This window comes from Paramormyrops kingsleyae, chromosome 16, assembly GCF_048594095.1.
Source record: "Paramormyrops kingsleyae isolate MSU_618 chromosome 16, PKINGS_0.4, whole genome shotgun sequence".
NCBI classification, from domain to species: Eukaryota; Metazoa; Chordata; class Actinopteri; order Osteoglossiformes; family Mormyridae; genus Paramormyrops; species Paramormyrops kingsleyae.
In genome coordinates, this window is record NC_132812.1 from 26727237 (window position 1) to 26742714 (window position 15478).

A 15478-nucleotide genomic window follows, 5' to 3' on the forward strand; every position below is an offset into this window, starting at 1 on the left:
AGGTCAAAAATAGTAGGTCACAAGTCTCTATGTAAATACTGCTACCTAGGGGGCATTGCTTACATTGGTCAGAAGAGGAATTTATAAGTTTGGAGCTGTGTAACTTATTTGAGAAATGGGTTAATTAGATTGGATTGACCGTGCATATACGATGGTGTCATTTACTGTTAATTACACCGGCCGACATTTTCAATTTTTTTGTTAGGTGATTTAACAAAAACAAGTGCATGTTCCAGAGTTTTTCATGTATTTTCAAAATATGGCTTCCAATTTGTCTGGTTTTGTCACAATTTACAATTAAAGTTCAACATAAATTATAGCAAATGTTACATTAAAGAAACAGTTCATCGTGTCTTTGCTGGTCACTCAGCGCTGTGAAACTGTTTCCGGCATGATTTTCTTTTGTATGAAGCATCAGGATTTTGTCTGTACAACAATGATCAGCCATCATATTTACATTCCAACGTTTTTGGTATCTTCGCTCCATTTCACTAATATCTTGGTGAAATCTCTCACCTTGCTCCTCACTATACTCACCCAAATTTTCAGGAAAGTAATCAAGGTGCGAGTCTAGGAAATGAATCTTGACACTCATTCTACATCCAAGATCTTGAAAACGACATATCATATCCTTGACGTGAACCTCATAGTCAGATGACTTCTTGTTTCTGAGAAATCCATCAACGACTTTACGGAATTCCTCCCAGGCTTGCCACTCCACTGTCACCATTTTGGCTGCAAATACACTGTCCTTCAGCAACCTTCCCACCTGTGGTCCGCCTTCCGGTACTGAGTGACAGGACCGGAAAGTGGACCACAGTTCTGATTGCAAATGTCGGCATCAGTGGACCTGCAGCAACATGCCTGTAAGTTTATATAACTGCAAGCTGCCTGTAAACCCTGCTGACTAGTTTGTACAAAAAATTTGTCTTACTTCAGGTTACTGCTGATTTTATATGACTGGTATCAAAATGACATTATTAGATATGCAATGCATTGTATATGAAAAAATGTTAAGTTGAAATCACAGAAAAACCAGACGTGCTGGAGCAAAACTAAATGTACTAAAAATGTTTGCTTATGAAGGGTGTTTGAAAAATGTCACTTGATATTATTCATCAAATCCGATGTCGGCAAGTGTTATCAGCTGCTGTAGAAATTGTCTTGCATTTATTTGGCATGATGTTCTGATAATAAATGCCTTGAAACTTTTCATTAAATCATTGCTTATGATTCTAAAATATATATAATATGCAGCCAAAGAATCATAATACTTTTGAAAAACCATATAAAATTTCCATGATTTTTATGTTTCTGTTAATAGTTAAATACTTCAGCCATAATTATTACTATGAAACGTCAGAAGCTTTCGTTTTCGTTGTCATAAAAACGTTAAATGCTGAAAAAAGCAGTTTTAAAATGCAAAAACTCATGCAATATGTGCAAACGATTATTGCTTTTTGCTTTCGATGGTGAGAATTTTTCACTCGAACCACCACATGCTCGAAAGTTTCCGTGTGAGTCTGAGCTCCAGAGGGTCCCAACGGGGGGGAGGGGGGGGGGGGGGGGGGGAGGGCACTGGACTCACTGTTTTTGTGAATTCTTTTTAGACGCTCATTTTAGGTGCGGGATTTATGTCCCACACGCAACAAAGTCCTTAGAAGTCTGAAGCAGATGACAGCAGATGTTTGAGCCTCTGGTCCAGATGTGGAACTCGAGGTGTATGTTGAGCAGAAAGAGGACACAGCATCACCTGACGTAGACCTCCTTACACAGAAGCCTCAATATGTGTCCATCTGAACAGTACCTGGATGAGCACCTCCTGTTGTGTGAACAGAAGCTGAGGGGTTCTGCATTGGGGTGGGCGTGGGAAATCCGTCCCACCTTCACACGCCCTCTCTCTAGCCGGGTCTTACTCTTGGCTTGGGAGTCTAATATCCAAGGCCAGGATATTTCTCAGACTACTGTTTAAAGGGCCTGCAGGATTTGGAGACAGAGTTAGCCGCCAAAACCAAGATCAAACAAAAAGAGCCCCAGTGCCCTTTAAATTAAATTCCCTTGATAATTTCTCAATAGAAAAAGTATATGATTTTAAAAGTCAGACACTGCAATTGATGAGATATTTCAGCGGCCTGTTTTTAATTGTTAGTGGGAGTATTGTTGAGAACAGATGGCTTCAGTCTGGTGGTACTTATGAGTCATACGGTTTTTATAGCTTCAGTTAATGGATGTGCTTGATAAACGGAAAACAAAACCGTAAGCCAAATCTCCTTTGTCACATGTCCACATTTCCACAGGCATGTGCTGGAAACTGGGCCTCTGGTTCTCCTCAAGGCCTTGCAATATAACCAAAAAAAGGGGGTAAGACGGGTTGAAAGGAGTGTCAGAATCCCCCCTTAGCGGCAGCTTAAATGTTTCTAGTGCTGCCCCCTGCAGGTAACCCGCTCTCCTTACAATTCACGCAGTTAAGCAGACGGTTAGCGGTTACACACAGAGAGTGAGACACAGCCATGATTAAGGTCCCTTATATGCCTGATTCTGAATGCTGAGCTCCTTTTTAAACTATACATTTCCTCAGACTAATGCAACATAACCATGTTATTCGTTATGAGTGAAACAGCGCAGGCCGGCTATTTTCTTACTGCGTTGAAAGTAGTGGTTGTAAACACAGAGAATCTCATTATTAAAATGCCAGGCTCCCTGCAGAGCATCACACGACCAGACATTTTGACATACAGGCGTTTTAATGTACTCTGAAGAACAGCTGGTTTACATTCACTTTTGCTGCATTCGTGCTGTTGCTCTCTTGTGCTTCTGGACAATGTGAGTGGCCAGTGAACAGCAGAAGTTTGGGCTTTTCTCTGGGTCCTCAGCTCATTGTGTGAATGCAATTTCCCTGTTACCAATTGCTGAGCTCCAGCAAAGTGAATTCAGTTTCCCTGAGCAGTTTGTATAGATGGCAATACTGCAGTGTATGAACAAAACCTAAAAGCAATTCAGCTCCAACACATTTTTCTAGCTTTTTCTGTTTGTTTGACTAGTTTGTGAGTAAATAGTGAATTCGAGCCCAGACCAAATGAAATGACTTAACTGTAAATGCAGTCTTTTCATTACAGCTTCTGCAAAGCACAAGAAATTTTCTATCTTCATATTATTTTCTCTTTTCAGTGGTTTTATATCCCACAAAAGGCCATTCAGTAGCTGCCACTGTGGCCTTAACACCAGGATTGAAGATTTGATCCTTAGATTGGCTCTGTGCACATGTGCATGTGAGTGTGTCTGGCCTGTGATTGGCTGGCATCCCATCCAGGGTGTCTTCTGCCTGGGGCCTCCCGTTGTCTCCCTTTGCATCCTGGGAGAAGCTCCAGGCTGTTTACATTATGTCACTTATTCATGGGTTATGCATGGATGATGACAAAATGTCCATCAAATTACTTTTAAGTTTTCTGCTTAGAGCTCCATAATCGTGAACATTAATCCCGCAGCTCTGTGAGTTCAAAAACACCACAACCACACAGTCAAGTCATGGGTTGTAAGTAGGGATGCAAATTATCGAGTAATTCATTAATCAATAGTTGTTTCATCTTATCGATCGATGATCGATTAATTGCTAAGCAGCAATTTTTCTATTTACTTCAAAATACTTCCACATATTGTGCATTTGGCGTCGTTGTCGTCATTGACCAACTTGAAGTGGCTCCATACTGCACTCCGTTTTGCCCTCTTCATCCTCTGTGTACCGTTTCTCTTTTATCTGTTGTTTTATCTGTTGTTTGCTTGTGTTCCCGCGTGTGCGTCAAGTACGTTTGGCGTCAAGTGCGCCCCACGAGGACTGGCAAGGAATTATGGGTTCAAAATACAATTAATTGCAATTAATTAATTTTAATCGAGTAATTTCTTATCGACAATTAATTGATAATCGATTAATTGCTTACATCCCTAGTTGTAAGCTTCCATTTATATGGAGGATCCTAACTCTACTCTTTCCATCTATAAGATACCCAAATGGGGAAGGGAAAAGCGGGAAATGCAAATAAAACCTTATGTGGCCCTCACCAGTTAGGGGCACCGCACTGCCCACTGCTGAAGGTAACTGGTATCTGATGGACAGTGGGATCTTCAAGAGTATTGACCAATATATCTCTAAGAACTAAGATCAGAATTCTTCAGAATACAGTACTTCCCGTGAACTTGAACATGGACTAAAAATAACTAGGCTGAATCCATTTTATCTTGGGTATATTACTAGAAGTACCAGTGCACTTGGAAAAGTTGAGGAGGAAAAGGGTCAACAAGAAGCTGGATGGACTCAATAATCACAGCAATTATCATGGCCTTGGGAAGCCTGAAGAAGTAGAAGAAGACAAGACATTCCAGAGGAACCCTGTCAATATGGCTGACAGAAGGCAACATTGACATCATGCCACCTGATGGCAGGGGCGGAGCTAAAGAGTGGGCGGGGTAGCCAGTGCCATCCTAACATGAAGCATGGCTACCCCAATTTTATAATTGTTGCATTACAATAATTGTTGTTTGTCGTTTGTGTGTGTGTGTGTGTGTCTAGACCAGGGGTCTCCAACTCCGGTCCTGGAGAGTTACTATCCAGTAGGTTTTCTATCCTACCTGGCTTCTGATGAGCCACACGTTCCTGGTATTTACCTGAGAACAGGTGTGGCTCATCAGAAGCCAGGTAGGATAGAAAACCTACTGGACAGTAGCTCTCCAGGACCGGAGTTGGAGACCCCTGGTGTAGACCAAATGCCCCCCCCCCCCACAATGTAATAAAAATAAAACACACATTTGTTAATTCTATTATGCATGTTGTAATATTTATCATTTTGACTGCATTGTCAGTTTCCTTGGATGCTGGGTTTGTGTTTTATCCCACTGCAACCCGAATAAAATCACTGGGTCTAGATTTGTCACCCAATTGTAAAAGGTCTGGCTATGCCCCTGCCTGACAGCACCTCACAATGATAATAGACAAAATGAGGAAACTCAGTGCAGTCCACTAGGTGATGCTGTGTGCCTGAAGTCTTCATCAAATGGGGCAGGAATCTAAGAGACTGTGAGCATAGGGGTCAGGGGTGGATTAATGCAGAGACTAGCCCCTCCCAGCAGCTCCGCACGTTTTAAGACCTCTGTGCACTGATTATCGGATATTTGGCTTTGCATCATATCAATTCCCTCTCATTTCACTTTTAGCTCAAAAATAGCCCAGTCAGTATATAGCCTCCAGCGACATTAGTGTGCCCCTCACTGGGTTAGTGATCGATCATTACAGAAATGCATAAGATGTTTCAAACCCTCTGCTTTGCTGAAACGTGGAAGGCAAAAGAATATAGCTATCTGAGAAAACACCACTTTCACATTACTAAATTGTTGTCTATGTCCATCAGCCTATAAATACAATGTGCTATAAGCCAAGGATCCCATGAACTCAACAGGAAACATAAGCTGCCAAACAGGAAGTTATGTCAGTGGAATTTTGTCCATAAATTGGTCAGATGTGAGTCATATTGTGTAAAGGAGGAATGCTGTATCCTGAGGAATTCAACAACCCAAAATGCAGAATAATCCAGAAAACCATCATCCCCTATAGTATTTATGTTCTTTCCTAGATGTAGACACTTGTTTATGCCTGTTTGCAGTATGGAATTTGAATGTCTATAGTGAACAGCACTTTCTGCATTTCTCTGGGCTCTTTCCTCTAACACAGGCAAGGACATAAGACCCTAATGCAAGCTGACTACGTCTTCTGCCAGGATATTATTTAAACCATCTGCAAAAGATGTCTGGAAGAAGTTAAATGAGTCACAAGTCTGTTGTTTGTGAAGCTTTTTATGGCTGGATCTCCGTGACCTGATGTGCATCCAGATTATCAGCATCCTATACATCTTCTTAGGGTCTTAATGGGGTTATCTTGGTCTGTTCAACTAAAAGCATTTAAGATGAAAATAAAATGAAGTAGTCAACTAAGACATATAGAAATGCAAATGCTCTATATTAAATAATAGCAACAGATGCCATGAATATTCTAGATAGGAATGTATTACAGATGTGCTAATAAATCTCAGTGCCTAATGCCAAAAAGATGACAGTATGAGCAAATTTTGTATCTCCTGGTTTTTGTGTGCCTGACTTTGTGCTCGTTGATGGTCTGCAATCCCATACTGAGGTGGTACTGGGTGATCAGTTAAGAGCGATGGATGGATGAAGATAATTATGGCTTCTATAATTAACTGAAAGCTTCACAACACTTTTCATGAGGTTGAAGGACAGTCCCTGGAGTTGGGCGAATGGCTAAATAAGAAGGTTTGTAATCTATTCCGACAGGCCCATCTGCTCATGGAATGATAAGGAATACAAGAAAACATGGACCTGATGTGAAATGAAATGAAGTGAAGGAATGATTATACTTTATTGATGCCCATGGGGAAATTCCCTTTTCGCCTACTCTATCTTGCTCTCTGTAACTGACAGCAAGCTTGGCAGTGAAGGGCAGCCACCTGCAGCAGCACCCAGGGAGCTGAGGGTCAAACGCCTAGCTCAAGGGCCCACAGATGTGCCAAGGCTGGCTTTGAACCAGCAACCTTCCTATCACAGGCCCAGAGGCAAAGAACCACAGTCAAGCACTGTAAAATGGAAAACAGTGTGACACTGAATGTCATCAAATTCTACTCTTCCAGAGCAGAAAGAGGCTAATAACGTAGCACCAAACCCTTTCACGAGCTAGAGATGCCTGATGCCCAGTTTCTGACAACTTTAATTTGAGTGAAAAGCTTTGCTGACTAAACCATGGGAGACAGTTACGCTGAGAGAGGCTCAGAAATCACTCACATTTTATATTGTCTGTAGTTACATCCAAATTAAAGGTCACAATGGAGAAAGTGTTTCTCCCTTAATCCCCTCTCTCTGTTTTTAAACTAATGTCCTGTCAATGTTGAAAGAAATCTGGATTGCACACTAGATAGCAAACATATGAAGCTCTCCCACAAGGGGGGAGATCAAAGGGAAACAAAGGAAAACTGCCATGATTGTAAACAACAGATCCAATGTAGCTACTTAATTGTACTAATTGCTACAATATACCACAGGAACCTAATAAATGATGGCACCGTCTGCTCTGAAAATGTTCCATAAACATATCTTTTCCCTAAAAATTTTCATTACATTGATCCAATGTAGTTATGCATAATAGCCCTTCCATAACGAAGCAAGCTGGCAAAGACTATTGTAGTAATTGGAATAACATTTATATAAAACAACATTTCAGTGATTACTATAACATGGAAAGAGACTCCATGCCTCATTTCAAACAATATGCCTATGTTATGTTATGATTTCCTTGTAATTAATTTTAGTATCCGAACTCTTAGGTAAATAGCAGACATTTTCCGTATATTTTACAGTTAAATGAAAGATTTTCTTGTTGACTAGATTGAGTATCAGATATTGGATGGTCTTGTCCATAGGATCTTTTCCATATGACGTAATCCAGCGTTCTATGCTGGTGTCACACAGTTACATCCTCAGAGAAAGATACTGTGCCACTAAATATGAAACAGACAAAACAGTTACTGGACTGCACATTATTGAAAGAGAAAGGATACAAGATTCACGCCCTAAAATCTCAGTTCAGCAGGATATAGAATGCAGCTTCTTTGGGGGAATTACCAGGGAGTTGTACCAAGTTGCGAGCTGACCCCACGCATCCGTTTTCCACGACTCGTAAATAACTCCCCCTCCAAAAGTAGCTCTGTCCGGCCTGATGATTCCTGTTAAACGTTTAAAACTGCGAGAGCATGGAGTTGTCTTTGATTTAGACACATGCTTCTCATGTCATAAAACTGCATGTTTACTGTGTTTTTAACTACTGTAAATCAGAGGACACTCCAAGGAGTAACACTAGGTTAATCGGTGTCAATGTATTTAATATATTATAACCAGAGTTGGGTGATTCAGGTCCAGAGAGTAAAAGTCCAGGCCAAGATTTTGTTTCAACCAACCAGTTGAGCATAAAGAGTCACAGTCACAGAGTACTCAACTGGTACTCTCTGGATCTGAATTACCCAACTCTGATTATAACATAATAATAACTACAATACATTTACTTTAGCATTTAATTTCACATTTTTGTCTGTTATAGTTCAAGATACATGAAACTTGTGTACATTAATAAACAGAAATGAACTAGAACCAATTTCTGTTGGTATGATGCATAAAAGCACTAAAATGAAACATAAGTGCCATTGCAAATGTGCAAGTTTGATAGGTCTGTACGTATACCTATGTAATGCAAGGGTCCTTTTGGGGTTTGTTGAGTACTATTGGGGTTTTGATCATTTTCCACCATGCAGTATGTCCCCAACCAGCCCTGAGCCATGCTTTGGCTCACAGTCAAGAGCGTCATGGTCAACAAGATCCCACCAAGTACTGAAGACTGTCTCAATTTGAACCCAAGTTGTTACAAATTGCGCTTGTTTGCCCACAAGGCTTGGGTGCTGGTAGATGGCCCTGTTCAGGTCATCCGGCTGCCTTGTTTCTGCCTTGGCTCTTACTCGCTTACTTTTCTCCATCTCTGTTACACCCACGTGGCACATTGGCTCCACATCGCCACATCCCTGCCACCGAGTCCTTCTCTTCATACATTGAAAAAGGAAATTGCGTCTAATATCTGTTGCTATGCTGTTTGGCAGGGGAGTTTTGTAAAAGCTGGCATGTTTATAAGAAACTGTAGCCAGGCTGACTGTGCAGCAGGACAAACTCAAAGAGAAAGCCTGCCAGCACAAATAAGGGTGGGAGAGGGGAATTTTACAAAGTTGTTTACGCTGTGCATCATCAATGCAGAGGTGTATCCTGGAAATGGTGTCTGTACAGAGTCAGAACATTTTAGAATGCTGCAGTCAATTTACAATGTCATTATATAATCACTTAAGCTAAACACCATATTACAGTAAATAACCACTAACTGTGACTGTAGACTATGTCATGTGGTTGGTTTTTGTTGCACCTGTATAGTCATGAAGTCATCGACCAAGGAGAGGGACTTCACATTTAAACCAGAAGAATTAGTTGGAATTAGTTAGAAACACCCTAAAAGAAAAAAAAAGCTAAGACTAGTGCATAGATGCTCAATTTTGGAAAGCATGTTTTAATTTGAATATTTTTAAACAATGTGCTCAGAGATCTGTTTTTTCTTCAAACACAATCTGTGTTTGATACAGACAGTGAACTATCATTTATAACCAGCCCCCGCTTGGTATAAAAATACATTATTCTACTTCGAAGAAGAAACACTTTATTGTTTCACGATATGAAATAAATAAATAAGCCAAATCAAGCATCTTTGTTTCTGTGTCTTGGAACTGGAAAAATGTTTCAGAAAACAATGTTCCTGTCATTGTCATAGATTTCCATTTTCATACAAAATAAAACTCCAGCATTTCTATAGTTTTGCTGTGGGCAAAATGCACATGTGGAAATATTTAATTAGGCAGAAGTATTATTGCAGTAACAATACTGGACCTAACACAGAGCCATGTGGTACTAGGTACTAACTGTAGGTTGTGTCATTGAAGTCACTGAGGATCGCCTGTTCTTAAATAAACTGTCCAAACAATCGAGAGACTGCGCCTACCTTGTTGAATTAGGAAGCTGCATAAGGTAATATATATGTGTAGTCAGAGGCCATTTGTACGCTGTAGCTTAAACAACTAACCAAGCTAGACATACATATTTAATTTAAAAATAATGGAAACTGAAAATCATGTATTTTTATTAAACATATAAACAGTTGAGACATGAGCAAGCTACTGACTCTCTGTCAACAGCTATGTTTTTTTCCATACAGTTTTTGACAATTTGTATTAAGATATTTGACACAATGTTAAGAAATCAGGAGGGAAGTCAAATTGGCAGGCAAGCTGAGATGCCACAGCAATGCAGTATGTGATGACTGATTGACACTCTGTGGTCACAATTGTTGAATAACACAACTAAAGTGGCTTGGATGGCATAAGCAGATTGACACCTGAGGAAGCACACACTTCAAGAGGTCATCACTCATCCATGGTGTGTCTGATGTCAGTTCATTTGCACACCACTCATCTGCTGTAGATGTCTTGATCTTATTGTCTTAAAAGAACTCAAGGTGAGATTAGAATTAAATCCCAATGGAAAGTAGTTTATCATCACATAGCTGAAGATTACAAAAGTTAATATCATTCAGATGAAAATGAGTTAGAAAATGTCTAATTGCAAGTCAGGGCTTTTGACACTTTTTGTTGTGATATTACACATGTTAAAAAAATATGCATATTATGAAAAGTAGATGTTGCTTCATATGGAATAAAAATTGGAATGTAGCTGAAATGGACTACTGAATTACTACAACTTAAAGGCTATATTGTCTCATAATAGTAATTTTTTTGTGGTTTAAAGAAGTTCCAGTCCAAGCATAATTGCTATTGTGGCAAATGATTTCCATAGCTCTACATCTATGATTACTTCCAGAAAGAGGCTCATTAAGAAAGCCACGAAGAAGCTGCCACCACAAACGTCTTGGACTCCTACTTAGAAGTTTTCATGACCAGTTTTGTAATTTTTGTTGGTTTGTTTTTGTGTTTTATGCCTGTGAATAAAAGATCTGAAAGATTCTTCATAATTCGTATTAAGCAACTTATTTTTAAATTTTGCTTATTGAGCATAATGCTTAATTGATTCATAAATTATGGGAAATTCAAAGCAAAAGACCTATTTAGAAAGCCAGTTTGATTTCGATGGTTCCACTACCACTTACAATAAAAGTGTGCTAATTTTATGGGGAAATGTTATCCGACAATATATTTTCCATTCCCAATGCACTTATTTCTAACAGTGTACAATGCCAGCCTGTGTTCTAGTCGCTGTTTATAGGTCTACATGTGTTTTCCCCCATTAAGGTTTCATTTTACATATAATAACATTCAATAAAAGCATTTTGAAGTTCTGATCCACACATTGCCTTTTAATTGTGCAAACAGCTCATCAAAACAACACATTATTCTTAAGAGACAGACAAAGAGAAAAGCCAGTAAACTGGGTAAATTACAATAGTTTAAGATGTGAAAAAGAGTTAGAGCATCACAGCAACTCTTCCCAGGTTTACTTTGTTTTCTGTTTTCCAAGAGTTATAAAGAAGAGGAAGGCTTAGATTTGTGTGAAAGTATGCACAGATAAAAATTGCAGACTTGAACTGATGTTTCTCTGACTACAGAGCAAACCTTAATCTTTGGTGTTCGGTTTTGTTCTTTTACAAAGTGGGGTATTATTCAAAAGGTCTGTATCAGTTCATGCCACTCAAATGTCTCACACTACTACAAGAAAATAAGATGATTTTATTCTTAGCCTTATGTATTGCATTATCATGTATGAATTTCAATGGTAGAAAAGCTCACCAGAATAATGAATTGTTCTCAGGTAAGACATGACAATTTATAAATTCATGCCATAGGCATACTAGAGATTCAAAAGGACTACAGATGCTGTATGGTGTTTAAATGACAGATTTTTCCCCAAGTTCTCATCTGTGGCTAGTCTTTTAAGAATGGACCAAATTTTCCCAGGGAGTGAAACATACTTGGGAGACCATATTTTCCAGTGACTCACTAGCATCACTGAGAGTTCTGTTAAAGTTTGAGCTTCTTGGGTTTTCGAAGACATACCAACAGAATCTTTTGAAACCCGTTTTAACCACATTGGTCATTTTGCAATGAAGCGAATGTTTCTGGCTATCATGTTTAAATGCGTTGGAGCGGCATATTCTCTCTTCCTGATGCGCCCATTGATGTTTTACAGCCACAGCAGCGGAAACATTCAGCAGAAAGTACTGGTGAATGAATGATTTATGAAATATGTGTTCTCGAGATTTCCCCTGCAGTTGGTCAGTTATTGATTAAAAAGTAATATTTGGCTGACAATGGAATGCAATATTCAGTATTTGGTTTGAAGATGACAGTGCACCTTTCTTTCCACTCTACTGCTATTGCCTGGTGTCTTTCATGCTTATCCATAAATAACACTGAACATAAATATTTAAGGAAAAAAAAATTCTGTCCTATCACAGGTGTGGCGTTATTCCTTGAATTCTGTTCTGTTCCACAATCCGTTCAAGATCTTTAGTCTTTTGTGTTGCAGTATGTGAAGTACATCGGTCTGTTCCACCATGGAACTCGTATTCCATGGGATTTAGGGAGAAACACCTGGTTACATTTTCTGCTGTGACTCAGCCCACGGTTGTTTATATAATGTCTCCATTTAGGCCTGTTCTATTTGGCAGTGGTGGGATTTGTGTCCTGGGTGAATCATGCCTATTAGAGCCAACGTTCTGCTCAATCTGGAGACTAGTAACTGGTCTCCACTTTCTGCAGTACTTTACCCAAAGCAAACACACAATTGACTCCAAACATCCCTGGAACATTTCACATGGGAAATCTGACTTTACATCATGTTTCATCTAAAGCCAATAACTGGAGGATAAATTTTAGGAAGCACTTTAGCTCTTCATAATATCATAATATCATATTGCTGCTTACATTCCCCCAGAAAAGCTTATTTAATGCATGACTCTAATTTTGTGATTAAGGGTTCATTTTCATCGTTGTAAAATGCAGTCTTCCCAACCCAATGATTGCGTCTTTAATCTGACCTTGAAGAAAATCCACAGTAGAGAAATCTGAAGACGTTTGTGGCGTCCAGGGCTGCACTGGCCGCTCTCCTGGTGGGCCAGTGGCTTTGTGTGCTGGACCCCCCACCTACCCACTTATCACGGGGGACCCCAAAGTCAGGACCGACTTTTAATTCCAGTCCAGTCCTGGTGGTGTCAGTTAGCCGAAGTGCTGTGACATCATTAACATTCATGAGAAGTTACTGTACTTCTGAAGATTATGGTCTTGGCAAGAGTATGTACAAATTAATCTCTCATTGTTTATTTTGTGTCAGTGCACCAGAGACATAATTATCTTCAGCACAGGGGTGTACCTTAAGCACCATGTCAGCCAATCAGTGATCACATCATCTGTACTTTGTTCCAATAATCAGTAGCAAAAGAACCACATTCTCAGTCTTTTCAAATTTAGCTGTCATTCTAAAACACCAGTTGTGGACGTCTAACATTCAAAAAGCATTGATTAATCATACATAGAATGCATATTTAACCAAATGATGATTCATTTTGAAAATGTTAGGGTTGATTAGGTTGAGATTTAAGACTGAGAGGACGTCTCCAATGTCATAAGCTTTTCCCCATCTTGGATTCCTTTTATCCAGTATATTTCTCTTCCAACATCTGGTGCCAACTGTAAAAATTTTTTATGGAAAGCATGTATGTATTCAAACAATCATGGAATAACTTGTAACTCTGTTTCATTGACTTTAGCATTTATGGTTGTGGTCAGTCTACATAATAACACTGCCCTATCCCTGTAGGAAATGTGATAGGCAGGTTATCTGTTACTTATTATTTTTAACAAGATGAGTGTGATTTAATGGATTATATTAAGTTAAAAGCGACTAGTTCAGTGACAACTTTGTAAACTTTATAATACAGCACCAGAAATTTATTTTGCTTTGTGCTTGAATATTATTTTCATGTTTTGACAAAAACATTTTAAAGAATGTCGCAAAGATTGTTGGTGTGACACTACATGAAATGTATTTTTATGCACCACAAGCTCGATTCATCCGAAAAAGTCCTCCAGTTATGAAGACTGAAAACCATTATTCACATATGGAAGAAATCAAAGGGCTTGCTGAATATGAGTCTGAATTCAATGCTTGATATAAAATGACTCCTTTGTTAACTTGCAGCTCACAGGGCGAGACAGTCGTGGCTTTCTTGGCTTTTCCTTTGTGGGGGATGTTGCTGTTTATTAGACCTTAGAGCGCCGTCCTTTGCTAAATTTTTCATGCCTGGCTTTATCTAGGGCCCTAGTGCTTAGCAGGACAAAGAAGAATATAGATTCCCACCAACTTCTGCGACTAGTAAAAAAAATAAAATAAAATTGAAATAAAACTTGATAATCCTGAGAGAGAGCTATACTGATAAACAATTACTAAATCTAAGCCAAACATTAACAATTTATACAGAAGAGGCATTAGCACAGAACCCGAAATGACAGTTTGGGCTTTCTTCTTTTAGCTTAATAAGTAAAGCCTTCCCATGTACATATGCTGGGAGCTCTGTGATATGGTGGAGGAGACCACACACACAATCATGTTAGTTTTGGAGAACAGGCATGCGGAAACCCTACCTGAAACATAAATACAGCCCACAAAACTCTTCCAGCCCCCGGAACCTACATGATCCAGACCAGATAGAAGTGCTTCCTAATAAAGTCATCGGAACCTGCAGACAGTCCATATTTTTGCTTACCGGGGAGCTGAAGAGGAGCAAAAATGTGGACCGTCTGCCAGGGGCCAAAAACATGAACCGCCTGTGGGTCCCCAAGGACCGGATTGGGAAACACTGAGATAGAGAGTCTGAACGATTTCATGGTTAGAAAAGTCACTGCTGACAAGACCAAGATGTCAATGATTAAACTTCAATGATGTACAATGACAAATCAGAATGAACTGGAGACTAACAAATCATTATTAACTGTTCCATTTTGAGTTCCTAAAAATTATGCTACTATAAGTCCTGCTAACTGACACCATATACTTCTACCTGACAGATAACAATCATGCAATATAAAACATTGCACACTAGCAAACAAGCAAGCCATTCTTACATACAGGATATACCATAGAGAATCAAATAGGGATTCTGAGTAGGGAAGTCTTTTGTTCTAGTGGTATGCTCAAGAGTAAAACTCTTGATTGTGTACATTTAACAGGAAATAAATTTGAAAGTCTACTGTCAACTGCAGGATAGAGTACTGCTTTAAAATAAACACTGGAAAATGGCACATTAATAGAAAGCATTTTTATTTCCTCACCCCAGTCTGAAACAAAGTAATAAAACAAACAAAAAATCAACAGTTTTGACAAGTACATTCCATCTTGTATGAACAGGACCTTGTGTTTGAAGTGCACTTATAATATGAAGTTTGCCGACTGTGCTTGAACAAAATGGCTGTCATTTTTTACACATGGAGATATGTAAACTAGCTTAAAATCTATATCAGTGTGGATGATTATGTTAAAGCATTGGGTGACCCAGAAAGAGTTTTCAGTGAAATTAACCTGAACCAAATAGGATGTCATCTGTAAGTCTTTGTGTACTATTAAAACGTAGTTACTTTTGGTTATTTTCGTACGACTAATTGTGAGAAAAACTGTATAAAATTATTTCCGAACTATTTTATAAAATTCAATACACTTCACAATACACACCAGGTAAATTTAATACATCCACTGCAAAAAAAAGATAGCACCAGTTTGATAACTATGCATCAGGTCGTTGATTTTCTTGTTTAGTGTGACGAAAAGATAACAG